This window comes from Scyliorhinus canicula, chromosome 21 (genome assembly GCF_902713615.1).
Source record: "Scyliorhinus canicula chromosome 21, sScyCan1.1, whole genome shotgun sequence".
NCBI lineage: Eukaryota > Metazoa > Chordata > Chondrichthyes > Carcharhiniformes > Scyliorhinidae > Scyliorhinus > Scyliorhinus canicula.
The window spans coordinates 2463244-2471527 of record NC_052166.1 but is presented as its reverse complement, the minus strand read 5'-3'; positions in this window follow the sequence as shown (position 1 = coordinate 2471527).

Here is an 8284-nt window from a genome sequence, read left to right as displayed (position 1 = left end):
GGAGTAGAACATTAGTAATTGGGGACTCAATAGTCAGGAGCACAGATAGGAGATTTTGTGGGAGCGAGAGAGACTCACGTTTGGTATGTTGCCTCCCAGGTGCAAGGGTACGTGATGTCTCGGATCGTGTTTTCCGGGTCCTTAAGGGGGAGGGGGAGCAGCCCCAAGTCGTAGTCCACATTGGCACTAACGACATAGGTAGGAAAGGGGACAAGGATGTCAGGCAGGCCTTTAGGGAGCTAGGATGGAAGCTCAGAGCGAGAACAGAGTTGTTATCTCTGGGTTGTTGCCCGTGCCACGTGATAGTGAGATGAGGAATAGGGAGAGAGAGCAATTAAACACGTGGCTACAGGGATGGTGCAGGCGGGAGGGATTCAGATTTCTGGATAACTGGGGCTCTTTCTGGGGAAGGTGGGACCTCTATAGACAGGATGGTCTACATCTGAACCTGAGGGGCACCAATATCCTGGGGGGCAGATTTGTTAGTGCTCTTTGGGGGGGTTTAAACTAATTCAGCAGGGGCATGGGAACCTGGATTGTAGTTTTAGGGTACGGGAGATTGAGAGTATAGAGGTCAGGAGCACAGATTTGACTTCGCAGGAGGGTGCCAGTGTTCAGGAAGGTGGTTTGAAGTGTGTCTACTTCAATGCCAGGAGTATACGAAATAAGGTAGGGGAACTGGCAGCATGGGTTGGTACCTGGGACTTCGATGTTGTGGCCATTTCAGAGACATGGATAGAGCAGGGACAGGAATGGTTGTTGCAGGTTCCGGGGTTTAGGTGTTTTAGTAAGCTCAGAGAAGGGGGCAAAAGAGGGGGAGGTGTGGCGCTGCTAGTCAAGGACAGTATTACGGTGGCGGAAAGGATGCTAGATGGGGACTCTTCTTCTGAGGTAGTATGGGCTGAGGTTAGAAACAGGAAAGGAGAGGTCACCCTGTTGGGAGTTTTCTATAGGCCACCTAATAGTTCTAGGGATGTAGAGGAAAGGATAGCGAAGATGATTCTGGAAAAGAGCGAAAGTAACAGGGTAGTTGTTATGGGAGACTTTAACTTTCCAAATATTGACTGGAAAAGATATAGTTCGAGTACATTAGATGGGTCATTCTTTGTACAATGTGTGCAGGAGGGTTTCCTGACACAATATGTTGACAGGCCAACAAGAGGCGAGGCCACATTGGATTTGGTTTTGGGTAATGAACCAGGCCAGGTGTTAGATCTGGAGGTAGGTGAGCACTTTGGAAACAGTGACCACAATTCGGTGACCTTTACGTTAGTGATGGAAAGGGATAAGTATACCCCGCAGGGCAAGAGTTATAGCTGGGGGAAGGGCAATTATGATGCCATTAGACATGACTTAGGATGTGTTGGTTGGAGAAGTAGGCTGCAAGGGTTGGGCACACTGGATATGTGGAGCTTGTTCAAGGAACAGCTATTGCATGTTCTTGATAAGTACGTACCAGTCAGGCAGGGAGGAAGGGGTCGAGCGAGGGAACCGTGGTTTACCAAAGAAGTGGAATCTCTTGTTAAGAGGAAGAAGGAGGCCTATGTGAAGATGAGGCGTGAAGTTTCAGTTGGGGCGCTTGATATTTACAAGGAAGCGAGGAAGGATCTAAAGAGAGAGCTGAGACGAGCAAGGAGGGGACATGAGAAGTCTTTGGCAGGTAGGATCAAGGAAAACCCAAAAGCTTTCTATAGGTATGTCAGGAATAAAAGAATGACTAGGGTAAGAGTAGGGCCAGTCAAGGACAGTGGTGGGAAGTTGTGTGTGGAGGCTGAGGAGATAAGCGAGATACTAAATGAATACTTTTCGTCAGTATTCACTCAAGAAAAAGATAATATTGTGGAGGAGAATGCTGAGACCCAGGCTATTAGAATAGATGGCATTGAGGTGCGTAGGGAAGAAGTGTTGGCAATTCTGGACAAGGTGAAAATAGATAAGTCCCCGGGGCCGGATGGGAGTTATCCTAGGATTCTCTGGGAAGCCAGGGAAGAGATTGCTGAGCCTTTGGCTTTGATTTTTAGGTCATCATTGGCTACAGGAATAGTGCCAGAGGACTGGAGGATAGCAAATGTGGTCCCTTTGTTCAAGAAGGGGAGTAGAGATAACCCCGGTAACTATAGGCCGGTGAGCCTAACGTCTGTGGTGGGTAAAGTCTTGGAGAGGATTATAAAAGATACGATTTATAATCATCTAGATAGGAATAATATGATTAGGGACAGTCAGCATGGTTTTGTGAAGGGTAGGTCATGCCTCACAAACCTTATCGAGTTCTTTGAGAAGGTGACTGAACAGGTAGACGAGGGTAGAGCAGTTGATGTGGTGTATATGGATTTCAGTAAAGCGTTTGATAAGGTTCCCCACGGTCGTCTATTGCAGAAAATACGGAGGCTGGGGATTGAGGGTGATTTAGAGATGTGGATCAGAAATTGGCTAGTTGAAAGAAGACAGAGAGTGGTAGTTGATGGGAAATGTTCAGAATGGAGTTCAGTTACGAGTGGCGTACCACAAGGATCTGTTCTGGGGCCGTTGCTGTTTGTCATTTTTATAAATGACCTAGAGGAGGGCGCAGAAGGATGGGTGAGTAAATTTGCAGACGACACTAAAGTCGGTGGAGTTGTAGACAGTGCGGAAGGATGTTGCAGGTTACAGAGGGACATAGATAAGCTGCAGAGCTGGGCTGAGAGGTGGCAAATGGAGTTTAATGTGGAGAAGTGTGAGGTGATTCACTTTGGAAAGAATAACAGAAATGCGGAATATTTGGCTAATGGTAAAATTCTTTGTAGTGTGGATGAGCAGAGGGATCTCGGTGTCCATGTACATAGATCCCTGAAAGTTGCCACCCAGGTTGATAGGGTTGTGAAGAAGGCCTATGGTGTGTTGGCCTTTATTGGTAGAGGGATTGAGTTCCGGAGCCATGAGGTCATGTTGCAGTTGTACAAAACTCTAGTACGGCCGCATTTGGAGTATTGCGTACAGTTCTGGTCGCCTCATTATAGGAAGGACGTGGAAGCTTTGGAACGGGTGCAGAGGAGATTTACCAGGATGTTGCCTGGTATGGAGGGAAAATCTTATGAGGAAAGGCTGATGGACTTGAGGTTGTTTTCGTTAGAGAGAAGAAGGTTAAGAGGTGACTTAATAGAGGCATACAAAATGATCAGAGGGTTAGATAGGGTGGACAGCGAGAGCCTTCTCCCGCGGATGGAGGTGGCTAGCACGAGGGGACATAGCCTTAAATTGAGGGGTAATAGATATAGGACAGAGGTCAGAGGTGGGTTTTTTACGCAAAGAGTGGTGAGGCCGTGGAATGCCCTACCTGCAACAGTAGTGAACATGCCAACATTGAGGGCATTAAAAAATTTATTGGATAAGCATATGGATGATAAGGGCATAGTGTAGGTTAGATGGCCTTTAGATGTTTTCCATGTTGGTGCAACATCGAGGGCCGAAGGGCCTGTACTGCGCTGTATCGTTCTATGTTCTATGTTCTATGTTCTATATTTCCGAGACCTTCCCCTCCCCAACCCCTGTTTTTGACATCACCTTGCCCTTAGTGGGAGACACGGGAAGCACAGGACCGGCCACCGAACAAAATCCTGCACTTGCAAGTACCGGAACCCATTCTCACCCGGCAACTCAAACTCTACCTCCAGCTCCTCCAGGCTCGGGAAACCCTCCTCAATAAAAAGATCTCCGAATATTTCGATCCCTTCCCGCTGCCACCTCCTGGAGCCCCCGTCCAGCACCCCGCAGAGCCAACCGGTGGTTATCACAGATTGGTGACCACACCGCCGCCCCCTCCAGTCCCATGTGCTGCCTCCATTGCCCCCAGACCCTCAGGGCTGCCGCCACCACTGGGTTTGTGGAGTACGGAGCCGGCGAGAACGGCAGAGGTGCCGTTAACAAAGCCTTCAGATTCGTGTCCTTGCAAGATGCTGCCTCTACCCGCTCCCACAATGACCCCTTCCCCACCACCCACTTCCTAACCATCAATATGTTAGCCACCCAGTAATAGGTGATTAAGTTCAGAAGGCCCAGCCCCCCCCCCCCCCCCCCCCCCCCCCCCCCCCCCGCGCCCCTGCTCAAGAAGGACCTTCTTGACCCGTGGGGCTTTCCCGGCCCAAATAAAACCCGAGATTGCCACATTCATCTTCCTAAAAAACGCCTTTGGAAGAAAATTGGGAAACACTGAAACACGAACAGCAATCTGGGGAGGACTGTCATTTTCACAGCCTATACGCGCCCCGCCAATGACAGTGGGAGCACGTCCCACCTTCGGAACAACCCTCTAATCTGCTCTATTAATCTGCCCAAATTTAGTTTGTGAAGCTGACCCCAGTCCCTTGCCACCTGAATGCCCAGATACCTAAAACTCCCTCCCACCACTTTGAACGGCATCTCCCTCAGTTTCCTCTCCTGCCCCCTTGCCTGGATTGCAAAAATCTCGCTCTTGTCCATAGTCAGTTTGTAACCTGAGAACCGACCAAATTCCTCCAGTATCCCCATAATTCCTGCAATCCCCTCCAAACGGGTCTGTGATATGAAGGAGCAAATCGTCCTCATAGAGCGAGACCCTATGTTCCACCCCCTTCTCACTATTCCCCGCCAAATGTTCAATCAGTGCCATTGCCAAAGGCTCTATGGCCAGGGCAAACAGTGGTGGGGAGGGTGGATATCCCTGTCTCATCCCCCGACACAGGCTTAAATATTCCAATCGAACCCGATTGGTCCTTACATTTGCAACCCAGGCCTGATATAACAACCGGACCCAATCCACAAAACCCTGCCCAAACCCAAACCTTCCCAGGACCTCCCACAGATATTCCCGATCAAAGGCCTTTTCTGCATCCATGGCTACCACCACCTCGACCTCGCGCCCCTTCGCAGGCATCATTATTACGTTAAGGAGGCCACGTAATGTTGGACGTCAGGTGTCGTCCCTTAACAGATCCCGTCTGGTCCTCCCCTATTAGCCCCCAGAACACAGTCCTCTATACGTGTGGCTAAGATCTTTGCCAGCAATTTTGCATCTACATTTAGTAGGGAGATTGGCCTCTACGACCCATAGTTTTCCGGATCTTTAGCGGTAGCATTGTGGATAGCACAATCCCCTAACAGCTCCAGAGTCCCAGGTTCGATTCCCGGCTGGGTCACTGTCTGTGCGGAGTCTGCACGTCCTCCCCGTGTGTGCGTGGGTTTCCTCCGGGTGCTCCGGTTTCCTCCCACAGTCCAAAGATGTGCGGGTTAGGTGGATTGGCCATGCTAAATTGCCCTTAGTGTCCAAAATTGCCCTTAGTGTCGGGTGGGGTTGCTGGGTTATGGGGATAGGGTGGAGGTGTTAACATTGGGTAGGGTGCTCTTTCCAGGAGCCGGTGCAGACTCGATGGGCTGAATGGCCTCTTTCTGCACTGTAAATTCTATGATTTATCCCGTTTCTCGATAGGGGAAATCGATGCCCGTGATAACGTTGGGGGGAGCACTCCCAGCTCCTTGGACTCATTAAAAGCCTTTGCCAGGAGCGGCCCCAACAGCCCTGTAAATGTCTTATAGAACTCCACTGGATATCCATCCGGGGCCAGGGCTTTTGCCCAAGCCGTCTATAATCTCCCCCAGCCCAATTGGGACTCCCAAATCCTCCACTAACTCCTCATCTATCCTCGGGAACTCCAGCCACCCCCCCCCCCCCCCAAATCATTTCAACCCCCCTCCCCAGCTGGGGGTTCTGATATATACAATCCACTGTAAAACTCCCGAAACACATCATTCACCCCCGGCGGACCCAAAACCACCTACCCCCCCCCTGTATCCCTCACTTTCCCAACCTCTCTCGCCGCCTCCTGTTTCCTCAGCTGATGCGCTAACATCCTGCTGGCTTTTCCTCCATATACATACACCGCCCCCTTTACCCTCCTCAGCTGTCCCTCTGCCTGACCTGTGGACAGGAGCCCAAATCCCAGCTGCCGTCTCTGACGCTCCTTCAGAAACCCGTCATCCGGAGACTCCGTGTACCTCCTGTCCACCTGTAAAACTTCACCTACCGGCCTGTCCAACACCGCCCGCTCTGTCTTCTCCTTATGGGTATTCCTTCAATGATAGCCTCCATCGCACGGTGGAAGATCTCGGAGGCTGATATTATGCCGAAAGGTAATCGGTTAAAACAAAGGGAATGTTAAAGGTGCACAATTTTCTGCTTCTACTATCCGGAGTAGTTGCCAGAATTCCTTGGAAGCATCCAATTTTGTGAAATACTTCACCATTTCTGCTGTTATCGCTTCTCTCTGATTTAATTTGATTTGATTTATTGTCACATGTACCGAAGTACAGTGAAAAGTTTTTTTCTGCGGCCGGGGGAACGTACACAGTACGGACATAGTAGACACAAGAATAACCAACAGAGAACATTGACAAATGGTACATCGACAAACAGTGATTGGTTACAGTGCGGAACAAGGGGCCAAACAAAGCAAATACGTGAGCAAGAGCAGCATAGGGCGTCGTGAATAGTGTTCTTACAGGGGACAGATCAGTCCGAGGGGGAGTCGTTGAGGAGTCTGGTAGCTGTGGGGAAGAAGCTGTTCCTATGTCTGGATGTGCGAGTCTTCAGACTTCTGTACCTTCTGCCTGATGGAAGGGTCTGGAAGAAGGCAATGCCTGGGTGGGAGGGGTCTCTGATAATGCTGTCTGCCTTCCTGAGGCAGCGGGAGGTGTAGACAGAATCAATGTGGGGGTGGCAAGCTTGTGTGATACGTTGGGCTGAGTTCACCACACTCTGCAGCTTCTTGCAGTCCTGGACCGAGCAGTTGCCATACCAGGCTGTGACGCAGCCGGATAGGATGCTCTCTATCGCACATCTGTAGAAGTTTGTGAGAGTCGATGCAGACATGCCAAATTTCTTTAGCTTCCGTAGGAAGTAGAGACGTTGTTGGGCTTTCTTGACTGTTGCATCAATGTGAGTGGCCCAGGTGACCCCCAGGAACTTAAAGCTATCGACCATCTCCACTTCGGAGCCATTGATGCAGACGGGAGTGTGTGTCGTGCTGCGCTTCCTGAAGTCGATGATCAGTTCCTTGGTCTTTCCGACATTTAGAGAGAGGTTGTTTTCGGTACACCATGCCACCAAGTGATTTATCTCCCTCTGTAGTCTGATTCGTTGTTGTTTGAGATGCACCATAGTCATATCATCCGCAAAGTTATAGATTGAGTTGGAGTTAAATCTTGCCACACAGTCATGTGTGTGGGTGATATGCATCACTGTAAATACACAAGGGGTTAATGTAAATACGCTACAACTAAGTAAACACTCGAGGGGGCACCGGAGATATCATGTCACACAGACATACAGCTAACGAACACATAGGACACGACCAATGGGCAGTCAAGACATCCAGAGGTGACACTTGATGTGCCATCAATTGCACGAGGGACGAGTTGCTTTACAAAAGTTAGGCTTTAATAAACTAGAACTTAGCCCTGCGGTTGTCTACAATAAAATGGACGACCGCCGGGCGTTTGACTATTTACACCTCGGCAAGGAGGCGTGGTTAACTCAGCCTCTCGACCAATCGGTCGAGAGGCACATGACCGACCAGGGCCAATGGTAAGCCGGTGTTCTGCCCCAATGGCAGACAGGTATGCAAATCATATCACCACAACACTACCACAAGGGGGCATTACACAACCCATATACAAGGACAGGGCTCTGTCCCTTTCCACAGGCAACACTCAGAGAGTAGGACAGGGGCAGATCAGAAGCATCACACCCACTACGTGGCTTAGAGCAGAGTGGTTAGTTAGACTGAGTTACTATAGCAAGGTTAGCAGAAGAGTCAAGCTCATAGAGAACTGTGCTAATGGTTCAATAAATCACATTGAACTTATTTCAAAATCTAGAGCATCTTTTGGTTAAAGCTGCATGGAGTTGCAGCCTGTGTTATCCCAGATTACATAACACATCAGTGCGTATAGGGAAGTACAGTAGAGGACTGAGCACACATCCTTACGGGGCCCCGGTGTTGAGGACTATTGTAGAGTTGGCTGTTCCCTATCCTGACAGATTGCGGTCTGTTCGTGAGGAAGTCGAGGATCCAGCTGCACATGGAGGGGTCAAGTCCAAGATTGCGGAGTTTGGTTATTAGTCTTGTTAGGGTAATGGTGGTGAAGGCAGAGCTGTAGTCTGTGAACAGCAGTCTGACAGAGGTGTCCTTGTTGTCGAGGTGTTTGAGTGTTGATTGTAGAGCCAGGGAGATAGCATCTGCTGTGGACAGATTGCGGTGATCGGCAAACTGCA